This window comes from Lathyrus oleraceus, chromosome 1, assembly GCF_024323335.1.
Source record: "Lathyrus oleraceus cultivar Zhongwan6 chromosome 1, CAAS_Psat_ZW6_1.0, whole genome shotgun sequence".
Classification (NCBI taxonomy): domain Eukaryota; kingdom Viridiplantae; phylum Streptophyta; class Magnoliopsida; order Fabales; family Fabaceae; genus Lathyrus; species Lathyrus oleraceus.
Window position 1 is genome coordinate 84,366,222 of NC_066579.1, and position 16,100 is coordinate 84,382,321.

Here is a 16,100-nt window from a genome sequence, read left to right on the forward strand (position 1 = left end):
GGTGTAGCCGAGAGGAAGAATCAAACATATCAAGAGATTATGAATGCCATGTTAATACATTCCAAATTTCCATTTAATTTGTGGGGTTTGGCCTTACTAACCGCTTGCCACATAATTGACAGAATTCCTTTGAAGAAAACTAGTATTTCGTCATATGAGTTACGGAAACGCAGAACACCAAATATAGGTTACTTAAGGGTGTGGGGATGTGTAGCCTACTATAAATATATGGATCCTAAGAGAACCAAATTAGGTCCTCGTGGGATAAAATGTTCCTTTATAGATTACGGATCAAATAGTAAAGCATATAGACTTTTAAACTTAGAGTATAATGTAATCCTTGAATCTAGGGATGTAGAATTCTTTGAAAATCTTATCACTAAGGATAGATAATTTGAGTCTCCCGCAAACAAATAATCTCGTGAGGAAGATTCTTCTCGGAGTATCAAGATACAACCCGAAAGTACCTCTCGGATCATTGAAACACAACCCGAGCCTAGGATAAGCAAAAGACTCCAGAAAAAAGGTTCTAGGACCAATCGAAACCAATTATCAACTTATTTATTTTTATCTAGTTGAAGGAAACTATGAGATACTGAATACTCCTAATATTCTTTAAGTAGAAGATGATACTAAAACTTATAAGGAAGCAATGGTTTCGAGACACTCTTCCTTTTAGAAGGATGCTATCCAAGATGAAATGGATTCAATCACGTCAAATCATACTTGGGAACTTGTTGACTTACCAAAGGGATCAAGGCCCATTGGATGCAAATGGGTGTTTAAAAAGAAGTATCATAGTGATGGTACATTAAACACATATAAGGCAAGATTAGTAGCAAAAGAATTTAGACAAAAAAGGGTGTTGATTACTTTGACACATATGCACAAGTAGCAAGAACAACAACAATTAGAATATTGTAGCATCTGATCTTATAGTTCATCAAATGGATGTTAAAAAAATTATTCCTAAATGGAGATCTCGATGAGGAAATCTACATGGAACAACCAGAGGTTACGTGCTTCTTGGAACTGAACAAAAGGTGTGTAAACTTGTCAAATCCCTATATGGACTAAAACAGGCACCAAAGTAATGACATCAAAAATTTGAGTATGTCATACTTTCAAATGGATTTACTCCTAACTTGTGTGACAAATGTTTATACACAAAGGTACAGAAAAATATTGTAATATTCCTTTGTCTATACGTTGATGACATGTTGATAATTAGAAACAACATGGATGGAATTTTAGAGACAAAAAAGTTTATGACTTCCACATTCAAGATGAAAGATCTTGGATTAATTGACACAATTTTAGGGATCAAAGTAAGGAGAAATAGTGAGGGTTACGAACTTAGTCAAACATATTATATTAGAAAAATGTTTGATAAGTTCAAACACCTAAATTTTAAGGAAGTAACCACTCCTTTTGATCATGTTGTCAAACTTCAAAAGAACAATGGAAGAGAAATGGCTCAATTGGAGAATGCAAGTGCAATAGGGTGTCTTATGTACTTAATGCAGTGTACTAGACCAAACATATCATTTGCAGTTAGTAAAATGAGTAGATTTACTAGTAATCCAAATAAAGAACATTGGAAGGAAATCACAAGGATTTTTGGCTATCTACAAAAGACCAAAATTTTGGCCTTCACTATGGAAGGTTTCCCGTCATACTAGAAGGATATACCTATGCAAGTTGGATATCCAATATTGGAGATCATAAATCCACAACTGGGTGGATATTTACACTAGCTGGAGGAGAAATTTCTTGGAAGAGCAAGAAACAAACATGCATTACTCTTTCAACCATGGAATCAGAATTGGTGGCTCTTGTTTCCGCCAGTCAAGAAACGGAATGGTTGAGGGACCTTTTGTTAGAAGTTCCATTAGTAAAAGACAATGTTTCAAAGGTGTTGATACACTACAATAGCCAAGCCACTTTAGCTAGAGCATTCAGTAAAGTGTATATTGGAAATTCTAGACACATAGGACTTAGACATTCCTTTTGTCAGAAAATTGATTAAAGATGGAATCATTTCACTCACCTATATATGAATGAGCTATAATTTGACTCCATTTACGAAGCCACTAGCCAAAGACTTAGTGAAAACAACCTTGAGAGGTATGGGCTTGAAACTCCTTGAGTAAGAGTTCCGACAGTGGTGGCAACCCAATCTTACGTTAACAGAACATTAACCTCAAGATTCAATGGGTAACAACAAGTCACTTATTTTGATCAGGAGAATAGTAAAAGGGCTGAAAAACTTTACCTATACATCATTCCATCAACAAATTATGGGTATCTCTTGCAACTCACACATCTGGTGGTAACATCTTGTTAATAGACATAAATTTCAATTTTTTTAAAATAAAAAGGAGAAAAAAATATACCTTTAGGAAGTCAAGCGTCTTCCTTTAATTTTGCAACATGTTCATGGGTTCCATCTTTTTTTGTTGATTTGGAAACATAATAATAATAATAATAATAATAATAATAATAATAATAATAATAATAATAATAATAATAATAATAATGGAATCAGTGAAATCTTGATTTGAGATATGTGAAAAGGAAAATAGTGAGAGAATAAAAACTAAAAAATAAATTGATTGAAACAATAGATGAGTACATGAAAAGAAAAAGATGAGGAAATTGAAATTTATGATTTATGACTTTTAAATGGAAACCAAAAGCAATACAACTTCAGAAATTGACAGAATTGAAAACCCAAATTAAAAAGGAACCCAAATTGAAAAGGAAGGGATTCCTATAATCTTAATCAAAGGAAACTGAAAGCAACCCATTAAATCAAAATCCATTTCAAATATATATAGCATTTAATTTTCGATTTTGTAAAAAAGGATGAGATTGATAGATCAAGAAAATAAAAAATCTTACATTTTCTCCCCCTGACACACAAATGCACTGATGGATGAACAAATCAACGAGCATTGAAATTGAATCAGAAGGGATTGTAATCAACCTAAACTAATATGCAACACTATATACCATTCAATTTTTGATTTTATTTTTGTAAAAAATGATGAGATTCAAAGATGAAGAAAATAAAAAACATGCATTTTCTCCTTTTTCAATTTGAAACTTTGCCAAACCAATGCAGTGATAGATGAAAATTGGTTATTATGGGAGAATCAATGATGTTTATGGTTAATGGAAATAGAGAAAGACATTGGAAGAGTAAAAGAATTCCTAAAAAAATATCTTTGGAAAGATGAAATTATGTTTATTAGTATTTGTAATTGAAAGGGATACAGTGTATTTGCAAAGAATATGAAAGGGCTTATTGGTATATGAAATTGTGTTTGCACGCCTAATTAAGTTGGATTCAGAATAATTAATATGTTTTCCTTTAAAATATAGATACGGTGTAATAATTATTAATATTGAATTAGCAAATACATATAATCCAAAAAGACAATTAGAGACATGAAAAAACATATTTTATTAATTTTAATTAGGTTTTGACGTAAATTTGATAGTAGTAAATTTTTATATATTAAAAGTAGATATTTTTTGAAGCGGTAATAACATCAATTTGTTCAATATCTACTGAGACAATGTTGATCTTAAATAAATTTTATTAATTTAAATATAAATCATTATTATTATTAATGTGTTTGGCATAAAATGGTAACCCAATGAGACTTAAATATTCTTATAATCAGAAAACTTATCGATGATAATCAGGGGATTGCATTCTTATATGGTATCATCCTTACAAATCCTAACCTAATTTTTTTCTCTCAACCACCGTTTCTCTCCCTTCAAACATTGTCATGTTTGCAATCAGCATCCCCCACACAAATGATGCTGACGACATTTCATCAGTATCAAACCACCCTTCTCCTCCAACGGAAAAAACAAACTATCACACTTTGTAGATATCAAACCAATTTGCTCCTCCAACTGGAGATGTCCGACAAACTCTATGAAGGTTGTCTAGTCAAAAAGCAATCTAGAAAGTCTTTCGTTTCTACAATGCCAATTAGATGCTCTTGGATACTCAAAGTTGTACATTCAGATGTATATGGCCCTTTTGAAGAACATACCATTCATGGTTGCAAGTTTTTTTGTTTCATTTGTCGATGACTTTGGTCGAAATCCGTGGATCTATGTGATCAAGCGAAATGACGAAGTATTCAAAATCTATAAGAGATTCAAGATGCTTGTGAAAACCAGAGTGAGAAGAAGATCAAATTTTTGCAAACATATAGAGGTGGCGAATACATTTACATAATGATTGAAGTATTCTGTGCAAAACATGGTATTAATCATAAGGTAACCGCTTCTTACATGCCTCAATATAATGGAATAGCATAAAGAAGAAACATGACCATATTGGACATGGCGAGATGCATGCTGAAGTAGAAGAATTTTCCAAAGTCCTTGTGGGGTGAAGTTGTTTCCGCTGTTGTTTATATTCTGAATAGGTGCCCTACCAAGAAGTTAAAGAACAAGGGTTCCTGAATAAATTTGGAGCGGTAAACGATCACCAGCGAATCATCTGATGGTTTTTGGATCTATTTGTTACAAGCATGTTCCTGATGCTAGAAGAAGGAAGATTTATGATAAGAGTGAACCTATTATTTTGTTAGGATATCATAAAACTAGTACATACAGGTTGTTAAATCCAATTAATCAGAAGATTGTGATGAGTCAAGAAAATGTGATTGATGAAAATTTGCATAGGATTGGAATTCTAGTGATGCAATTGACAAGTCAATGATGAGCTATGATTTCGACGAAGCAAGTATTGATGTCAAAATCGAAGATATTGTTGATATTCTAATCTAAGTTGAAGTAGTTACTGACATACCCGACATAGTCAAAGTCAAAGATGTTGTAGCTAGTACTCATCAAACACCTCAAAGAACTAGATCTCGACCAACAAGACTTCAAGACTATGAAGTGACTGGTGATGATGAAGTCACGCCAGATGGAGAATTAGTTCGTTTATCCTTACTTGCAGGTGTTGAACCAATCAACTATAGTGAAGCCTTAAACGATAAAAAGTGGAAGTTAGCTATTGTCGGAGAGTTACAAGTAATTGAAGGAAACAACACATGTGAGTTAATCGAGTTGCCAACACATACAAAATCTATCGAAGTGAACTGGGTGTTCAAGTTGAAGCACAATGTTGATGGGTTAATAGCAAGACATAAGGCGAGATTAGTAACTCAAGGGTTTCTTCAGAGAGAATGAGTCGACTACTCTGAAGTATACGCACCAGTAGTAATATTGGAGACTGTTCGACTAGTAGTCGCCTTGGCATGCAACTCTAGGCTGGTCCACGTTTCACTTAGATGTGAAATCAACATTTTTTAATTGTCCTATAGATTAAGAGGTATATATCACATAACCTCCTGGATTTGTGATTCAGAAAGAAGCAACGAAAGTATACAAGTTGCACAAAACGCTTTATGGTCTCAAGCAGGCACCTAGGGCATGGAACAAGAAGATCGACTCATACTTAGTCGAATTGGGATTCATCAAATGCAAATTTGAATATGGTGTATATGTTCAGGTTATGGTACAACATATAACAATCGTCTGATTATATGTCAATGATTTGCTAGTGATTGGAAATAGCTTGGAGAACCTGTCGAAGTTCAAAGAGCTAATGAAGAAGGAATTTGAAATGTTGGATCTGAGAATGTTTTGGTACTTCCTAGACATGGAATTTCAAATATCAAAGCAAAGTATAATGTTACATCAAAGCAAGTATTTCAAAGAGATATTCAAGAGATTCCTAATGGACGATTCGACTCCTGTATCTTCACATGTCGAACTAAATTTGAAGTTGGAGAAGCATGGAGAGGAAGACAAAGTCGATGCAACTTTGTTCAAATAAATTGTCAGATATCTGAGATATGTGTGCAACAGTCGACCTGATATAAGTTTCTCAATCAGATTAGTGAGCAGATACACGAGTGAACCAAGGCTGTCACACATGAAGGCTGCAAGAAGAATTCTGGGATGCTTAAAAGGATCCATAAACTATGAAATTCTATTTCAAAGAGACTCTGAAAGCAAAGAAACTATGGTCACTTGCTATTCAGATGTTGATTAGTGTGAAAATAAGGAAGATCGAAGAAGCACGACTGGTTATTTCTTTCAAGTATTTGGTGATCCACTCTCGTGGTGCTCGAGAAAGCCACTCGTGGCTGCATTATCATGTTGTGAGGCTGAATATATAGCATGAGCCTATGATGCTTGTCAAGCAATTTGGATCAGATCTATGCTTGAAGAAATGAAATTCGAAATAAAGAAATCCCTCGTGTTGCAGATCGACATCAAGTCAGTCATAAATCTTGCGAAGAATCCAGTTTTGTATGGAAGGAGTAAACACACCGAAGTTAGATTTTACTTCTTAAGGTAGAAGGTAAATTGAGGTGAACTTGAAGTAAGGCATTGCTTAAGTGAAGCACAGTTGGTCGACATTTTCATCTAATGATTAAAGATCGACAAATTTCTGAATTTGAGAAAAAAATTAGGAATAGTTCAGATCGACTATGATTAGTGTATGTTCGACAACTTGGATTATAGGAGGGTATGTTGAGATATGTAATATAATCCAAGTTGTGTAAGGCCAAATCCCAAAGTTAATTAAGATTTATGGTTGTTATATTTGTTACTTAGTAATCAAGTCACTTATGTGTATATAAATAGATATTTTATAATTCAGTTTTGTAACACAATCATTCTTCAATAATAGTAATTTTTATTTACGTATTCCCTCCCTTTCTCTCCTAACTAAAAGTGTCTCGCGCACTATCAGACTCAGGGTAGTGACCTACCTATTATTTATGTGTTTTGTTATTTATTTTTCTTCTAACTATATAAGCTTTTTCGTCTAAGTCGTGTGTTTACTTTGCAGATTGGTGCAGAGATCCAAAGAATCAACTTATCATTACTTTTGTTTTTGCAAAAATGCTTGAAATTTTATCACTAAAATGCTTGAACTTTTATTTTATCACCATTCTTGTGATTTGCAAGAAGTAGATATAGAAGAGACTAAAACCAGGAGTGTTACTAATTTGTTGTGATTTTCAGTGGCTTTGGGCCTGTAGTAGGAAAGTTGTGATCACAGGCAGCTCCGGCTCTGTAGTGGGTTGACAGTTTGGGATGTTGATCTCAATGTCTTATAGAGTTTTGATATTGTTTTAGCAGTAAGCTATTAACTATATAAAATATGAAAATTAAGAAAACCAATATGTTATCAAACCAATGTTTTGTTGGTTTTTGTTTTATCCTTGTTTTGCTGTTGTTATTTTCTAATAAAAAGTGTATTTTCTGTTTTAGTATTCATATGAAGATTTTAAAAAAAAAGTAGGTATTTTCGTCATATACATCTCTTCAAGAAATAATAATTCAATATTTATTTCGTTTCTTTGGTTTAATTGAGACAAGTAAAGGCACTGAGTAAATTTCAGGGACGTTTTACATTGACATTGCATAGTAATTAATCTCTTAATTATTACTCTTTATACCACTTCCAATATATTAATATGATTAATTTAATAAAAGTGTAATATTTTATAATAATATCATTAAATTTCTTAATTTGTATATAAAATCTTAAACGGTCATTTTAAATCGGAGGTAGTATTGATCTAATCTTCTCTATGTTGTGAGTTATTGTACTACATATAATTTTGAAATTATGTACATGTACAGTATATCTTGAAGTTCTACAGTATATCGTGAAATTATTGTACTACATATTATTATTGTACTACATATAATTTTAAATTGAAGTTCTACAGTATATACAGTGTACAGTATATCTTGAAATTATTGTACTACATATAAGTTTCAAATCTACTATGTAGTTCCCTCCTTTTTCCATGCTATTCTTGCCATAAGATTAGTCTAGTGAATGGAATGATGAAAATGGTTTTAACTTTTCTTCTTGAGAATTTGGCATGTGAAATTTGGATGGTTTACATGAAAATAGTCATATTTGTGACAGTAACACAGATGGTGTGGACTGTGGAGTGATGATTCCAAAATCTAGCTGCAAAAATGGGTTTGTTAGTAATAATTTGAGAGAGAGAAATAGCCAAGTGTTTGTGGGCCTGTTGTTTAGTTATGCATTTTTACATGTATTGGGCTTGACCTGACAAACATATGCTTTAAAAAAATGTTTATTAAAGATATATTATAAGGAGTATTGCCTTCGATTTAAAATGATTCTGGTTTAAAGATTTTACACACAAATTTATAATGCAATAATATTATCATAAAACATTATACTTTTATTAAATTAACATTATTAAACTATTGAAAATAGTATATAGAGTAATAATTAAAATACACAATTTAAAAATTTGTAATTATTATATTAAAAAACAGAGGAAGTATTTACATGGTTGATAGAAACTTATTCTTCATTGTCGGAATAGGGAGGAATCTCGTTGACTATAAACAATCTTATCACTTCGAGGACTTGCATATTCCAATGTCAAAATATCTTTGATTTGTAGGCAACATACCTTACTTTTTACTCCCTCTTTTATTTATAAATCATTTTTTATTTTTCACACTTATTAATTATTAAGAAAAGTTATCATTGTTATATTGGAAAGAAAAATAATTAATAATTTTATAAAATTGCCTTTCATTTATAGTATGAAAAGGTAAATTTAAAATAAAAAATATATAATAAATATTTAAGGGTATAACATAAAAAATAACATATATAATTTATAAAAGGACTTATATTATGATATACATTTTTTTCAAAAGCAACCTATAAAAAAACAGAGGGAATAATTAAGTACTAACCCGTATTAATTTATAAGCAAAAATCCAATATTTCACATTTATTAAGAAAATTTAAAATTTGATGTCTTTTTTGAAATATGTTATTTTGGAAAGATGTAAAAACAATTTTGGTTGGTTGTTGTTTATAGAAAATATGAGAGAGAAATCAAATAAAATGCATTTTACATTTAATTTTATCTTGAAAAAGATAAATTTTTTAGAATAAAATGGTTAAATGAAACAAATTAATATTTTTTTTTGCTTATAATTTATCACAAGAAAAATGAATGTTTTTTATTTATAAATTGGTACAGAGGGAGTACCTAGCTAACTAGACTTATTAAGCTAGGTTCCTCAGGTTTGTGCAAATGAAAAGTCTTTAACTTAAGAGCATTATTATTCTTACATCTAAGTTTATATTTACATCAAACACTATTTACTGTATCTATACAGTAAATAATTTTTTATTTATAAAATGAGTGTCATTTTAAAATGGAGGGAGTATTTGCATGGTTGATACAAAGTTATTTTTCATTGTCGAAAATATGAAAGAATCTCGTTGACTACAAACAATCGTGTCATTTCGAGAACGTGCATATTCCAATGTCAAAAAGTATCTTTGATTTGTACTCCCTCTTTTATTTATAAATTGTTTTTTATTTTTCACATTTATTAAGAAAAATTATCATTATTATATTTGAAAGAAAAATAATTAATAATTTTACAAATTTGTTTTTCATTTATAGTATGAAAAAGATAAATTTAAAAAAAAAGAAAATATAATAAATATTTAAGGATATAACATGAAAAATAACATTTATAATTTATAAAATGAATTATATTTTATACTTTGTTTTTTTGAAAACAACCTATAAAAAAGGAGGGAATAATTAAGTACCTAGCTAACTCGGACTTATTAAACTAGGTTTCCTGATGTTTTTACATATGAAAAGTCTTTAATTTAAGAGCAATATTATTATTATACACCAAATATTTACATCAAACATTATATTTTTTATTTTTTATAAATAAAAATAATAATATTTATAAAAAAAATATTTTTATTTTAAAAATTATTTTTATAACACAAATATAAAACTTGTGATTAACGAGTTTTATTATTGCATTAACTACAAAAGTAAAAGTTATTAACCACATATTTTACTTATAATTTATTAATCAAATTTACTAATTCATTAACCAATAAAATACTTACCATTAACCAAATTCTGACATTAAAATATGAAATATAATAATCAGTTTTTACACTCTATTAATCATGCTCTGATATTAAAATATAAAATATATGAAATAAAACAAATAATATTGATAATAGATTGTAAATACTGACTTTTATATTTCATATTTTAATGTCAGAATTTGGTTAATATTATGTAATTTATTGATTAAAGAAGTAGTAAACTTGGTTATGGAATTATAAGTATTTCAGAACATGATTAATAGAATGTAAAAATTAATTATTATAGTTTATATTTTAATGTAAGAATTTGATTAATATTATATATTTTATTGGTTAATAAACTATAAATAAAATATATGGTTAATAACAAATTTTATATTTATTTTTTAAAAATAATTTTAAAAATAAAGTTATTTTTTTATAAATCTTGTTTTTTATTTATAAATAAATAAATAAAATATATTTTCCATCATATAATACGGGAATAACATTTGGTGTAAGAATATAATCATTCTTAACTTAATTAGGTTTTTAGTCGATTCATGCTTCTACACGTTTGCAAAATGAGTAGGATGTTGTAGTATTAGTTACACTTTAACTTGAAAGACTTAGACAAAATAAAGATATATGTTAGAACAATCAAATAGAAATAGAAGTTATTTTTGTTAGAACAATCAAACACAAAATATATGTGAGAGAGAGAGAGAGAGAGAGAGAGAGAGGAGAGAGAGAGAGAGAGAGAGAGAGAAGAGAGAAGAGAGAGAGAGAGAGAGAGAGAGAGAGAAGAGAGAGAGAGAGAGAGAGAGAGAGAGAGAGAGAGAGAGAGAGAGAGAGAGAGAGGAGAGAGAGAGAGAGAGAGAGAGAGAGAGAGAGAGAGAGAGAGAGAGAGAGAGAAGAGAGAGGAGAGAGAGAGAGAAGAGAGAGAGAGAGAGAGAGAGAGAGAGAGAGAGAGAGCGAGAGAGAGAGAGAGAGAGAGAGAGAGAGAGAGAGAGAGAGAGAGAGAGAGAGAGAGAGAGAGAGAGAGAGAGAGATAGAGAGAGAGAGAGAGAGAGAGAGAAGAGAGAGAGAGAGAAGAGAGAGAGAGAGAGGAGAGAGAGAGAGAGAGAGAGAGAGAGGGAGAGGGAGGGAGGGAGGGAGGAGGGAGGGAGGGAGGGAGGGAGGGAGGGAGGGAGGGAGGGAGGGAGAGAGAGAGAGAGAGAGAGAGAGAGAGAGAGAGAGAGAGAGAGAGAGAGAGAGAGAGACTAATTACATTAACTAGGGAGCGAGATGATGAGAGAGAGAGAGACTAATTACACTTATATAGAGATTACAAAATGATTAGATCACACTTTGACTATGTACAATAACAGAAAAAACTAAAACTCGGGCTCATAATCGGTTACGACAAAGTGGATAACCAGTTACACCTGAAGCTAATTAATTCCATAACTAATTAAGTTTCATTGGTAATCGGTTACACCAATTATGATAATCTATTACACATTTGAAAACCAAACTCCTTTATTACTGAATTGCATACACATGCAAATTATACATAAATAACAGATAAATTGACAACAAACTACGTTGTTATCATATTTTGGATGACAAAATCAATCATCTTAAATACTATGATGATACAGCATTGTTATGTATGACCCGTTGTATTCTCTTTAAAATATCAACTACTTCTACAATGATGTTTTATAGCATATTATTGATAAAACAATATTAGTAACATACCTTTTAAAGATTCAGTGTTTTTACTTACTAACTAGTTTGTTATTCTTGAATTAATTTATGCATTCCATTATTAATATTCCTTACCGAAACTATTCTGCAGGGTTGGAGTATTAGAAAAACTGGGACGTAGAGTTCACAAATTCAAGAATTTAAATCTTTTCGAAGTGCTTTAGAGAATGATTTAAAAGTGGTGAAATATGATTGCTTTGTGCTTTCAAATACCATAGTTAATCTTCAATATGTGAAAGCTAGTGTCAGTATAACCCTTCTTTCCTACTTGTGGAAACATACTAAAAGAGGTGTTGGAGCTATGTGATTAACGAAAATGATTTGGTTTGGTGAAGACCAAATAAAATATACTGACAATTGTGTACTAACCATGGAACTTCTAATTAATTAGTTATAAGCTTTTTGCTGTTTCTCGAATGTATATATTGACTTGTGTACTGCCCTATTGTGTGATTACTATTATAAATATATATATATATATATATATATATATATATATATATGATATATATATATATATATATATTTATATATATTATATGGAATATACAGATCTGAGCTATCTATTTAACAGTTATTGATTTTAAATGAATGAAAATTGTGGGATTTGAAACTGCCACAATTTTCTTAATTTTATTTATCAAAATATGTAAGCTATGGCGATTAAAACTGAAATTACATAATAACAAATCACCTCCATTCTAAACAAAATAGATTGTGGCGGTTCAAGGAAAAACACCATTTTAATCTTAGTAGCATCAAAGTTATGGCGTTTCTTGAAACCACCATTTGGTTAATTGTGGTTGTTGAAACCACCATGACATTTTTATCGGCCACAATTCTATTCTTTTTTTAGTCATTAATGGTAAAAGGTATTTATTCCTTATTGTAATTTTGTTTAGTTGTCGGTAATCGATACAAAGTCTGGATTTTTCATCCTTCTTTTTCACTAGGAGAACCGGAGCTCCCCAATAGGATACACTTGATCTTATAAATCCTTTGAAATATACGTCTCCTAATTCTTCTTTAGCTCATCCAACTCCACCAGAGACATTACGCATGGAGAGCTAGTGACGGGTCATGTTCCAGAAGTGATACCAATAAAGAATTCAATATCGCGAACAAGTGGTAAGCCTAGTACATCTGTTGGAAATATCATTGAGACATCATTCACCCGTGGATTAACAGTTAGGTCAACTTCTAGATTAATACACATAGAATTTAAAAAGACATATCTCTAAATATCTCCATGCGAGGAAAACTTCAACTGACTGACCTTTAGAAATCAAGTAACGCCCAAATATGGGAAAATTACAGACTTATGTGCACAATCCAAAAGGATATAATGATTGGACAATCAGTCTCACTACTATAAATTACGCTTTTTATGACGAAACTTATACCTCAAATAATAAAAAAAACGAGGGTATAGGTCCTGGAAGCGCCATGTTTTATTTAAAAAATAAATAAACAACTTGTTTCCTCGGTTTTAAAAACCGAGGGAAAATAAATATAAGGAGCTCGCTTCAAATCCCAGTTACTGAATTTTATGTTTTTTTTTTCAATGGTTAATTAGTATTTCTCACTTGGCATCTTTCTAGCTTCACTATTTTTCTTTGTTTTTTTATTTTTTACTTTTTATTAGTATTTACCTCAGTTACATGGTCCAAGTAAGATGTAGTATACTTTGCATAAAAAGATTCAAATTACTACTTTCAAAAGTCCATTTTAATTTTTTATTTTATATATTAAAATCCCTCGATTTTCATTAAAAACCGACGTGATATATGTTTTAAGTGAGTTCCCAAAATATGCAATATTGTGTTTTTTATATTTTCTATTTTTAATTAATACTTTCACATCGGCGATTGTCATCGTCACTCTCATCAAAACTCTTCCAACCGATATTCTTCAAAACTCGAATATAATCTCTATTCTAACTAAAACTCGTTTGAGGTATATTTGTTCTTTTTTTTCCAATGAAATGTTAGATAGAATGTTTTTACGTGTTGTTTGATTCACTGAAGTGGTTTCTCTTGATCATTATTTTACTTTTTCACTGCAACGTTGGTTAGTATGTTTCTACGTATTTTTTTATTCACTGAAATAGTTTCTCTTGGTCATTTTGAGGTTTATTTAGATAGTCATGACCGATTCGACAAGCACCTCCCATACAACGTTTGCTGCAACCTCTATTAATACAAAACATAAAAGAAAAACTAGAGGTTCCACAATGTATACCAAGGTGAAAAAATCCCACGAAAGTGGTGTTGGCTACCCGATTACAGTTAATATAAGAACCGGCAGGGCTTATGGTGAACATGTTGAGGATTTTATGGGTTACATTGTATTATAAGATAGAAGTAAAGTGAGTATTTTGATAGATAGTTGGCACGAAGTTGACGAGGACTTGAAAGACGCCATATGGGATGATGTTAAGGCATTTTATGATTTTTTTACAAGTATATATGATCATTTATTTTTTCTTTAATACAAATAACAATTGTAAACATATGATATGTTTGATGTTAGTCCACATGATAGTGTGTGAAAAAGAAATTGCTTACATATGTTTGTGAGCGTTTGAGGGACTTTAAGACACAACTCACCCTTGATTATATTAAACATCAAAGAGATGAAGATGACCCTGAATATAAGCCTCCATACTTGATGTACTCATTTATTGATCAGGATGTTTGGGAGAAACTTGTAAAGTCTCGAACCGCTCCTGAATTCTTGGTAAAGAGACAAAAAGGAAATGAAAATTAAGCTAGAAATATATATATATATATATATATATATATATATATATTATATATATATATATATATATATATATATATAATATATCCACATAGATTGTCTTGTGGAGGATATCAAAAACTTGAAAATAAGATTGTTAAAGAAAAAAGAAAACAAAGGGAACTAGAGTTGAGAGATTCTATAAGCCTTGATCACATACCATCTCCATCATCACGTCACGAGAAGTAGAAGAAGACATGTCAAAGAAAAGACGGTAAGTTCACATCATATGTTACAGGTGAAGTGGCGCAAATGATTGTAAGTAGATAAATTTTTCAACAATATTTGTTTTGGTTAAATCAATTTGGTAAATATGAAATTTCATATATGTTGTAGGATGGTTTGGTTGAACAAACAAAATCCGAATTTGAGAGACTTGTTAGAAGTGAATCAGCTTGGCTCTGTAATGACAATTTCAGAGCTTTTAATTCCTCTACTGCCTCATCTTCCTTCTCTTGCTCAATTGTCACTTCTTCGTTGTTTTCTTCATCGATGTTGTTCTCACATTTAAAATAAGTTAAATTTGAGGACATCAATGATCAAGAAAACAATGAAGAAGTGGAAATTGAGCATAAGAAGGAAGAGTAGGTAGAAAAGGAATTAAAAACTATGAAATTGTCATTACAGAGCCAAGTTGATTCACTTCTAACAAGTCTTTCAAGGCCAACTTTAGTTTGTCCAACTAGACCATCCTACAACACATGAAATTTCATCTTTACCAAATTTATTTAACCAAAATAAATATTATTGAAAAAATTATCTACTTACAATCCCTTCTTACTTTTTTCCTCCAATTATGCATGGTTCAATCTTCTCCCCTTGAATTTATCATTTCCCACAATACTACTCTTATCACCATCCTTCTTAGCCCATTATAATCCCCAGGATCCCTAATCCTTTGGGAAGCACCTATGTCTCTCCATGAGTTTCTTTTCTTTGTTAGCACCTCATTCTTCTCCTCAATGAGTGAGGCACGGTCCATTAAGTTAGCTATTTCATGGCTCTCATGTAACTTCAGTTTTTCTTTTATCTTTTCATTTAATCCATTTAAAAAATATAATCCAACATGACTCTCTATTCCATTCTCAAAGGAGCTACCATCATTTCAAACTTCTCACTGCACTTCATCACTATACCTTTTTGCTTTAGGCCCAGTAGTGGTCCCAAAGGATTATGTAACAATCCTGGTTGAAATCTCTTCATTTTGGCTAGCTTAAATTCATCCCACGTCCTCAATGGTGTCTGTTCTTCCCATCACTTAAATTGGTTCAGTGCTTTATCCTTCATTGCCAACACCACAACATCCATCTTGTCCTGCAACCTCACTCCATTAAAATGTAAATACTATTCGATTCGTAAGTAGATACTTTTTTCAATAATATTTATTTTGGTTAGACCAATTTGGTAAAGATGAAATTTCATATGTGTTGTAGGTTGGTTAGGTTGAACAAGCCAAGGTCGGCCTCTTCACTTCACAAGATCATTGTGACATCTTGGTAGAAGTGATTCGAACCAAGGATCATCTTGGGTGTGTTTGTACTCTTGGAAGAGGCATTGGCTTCAAGTTATTTTT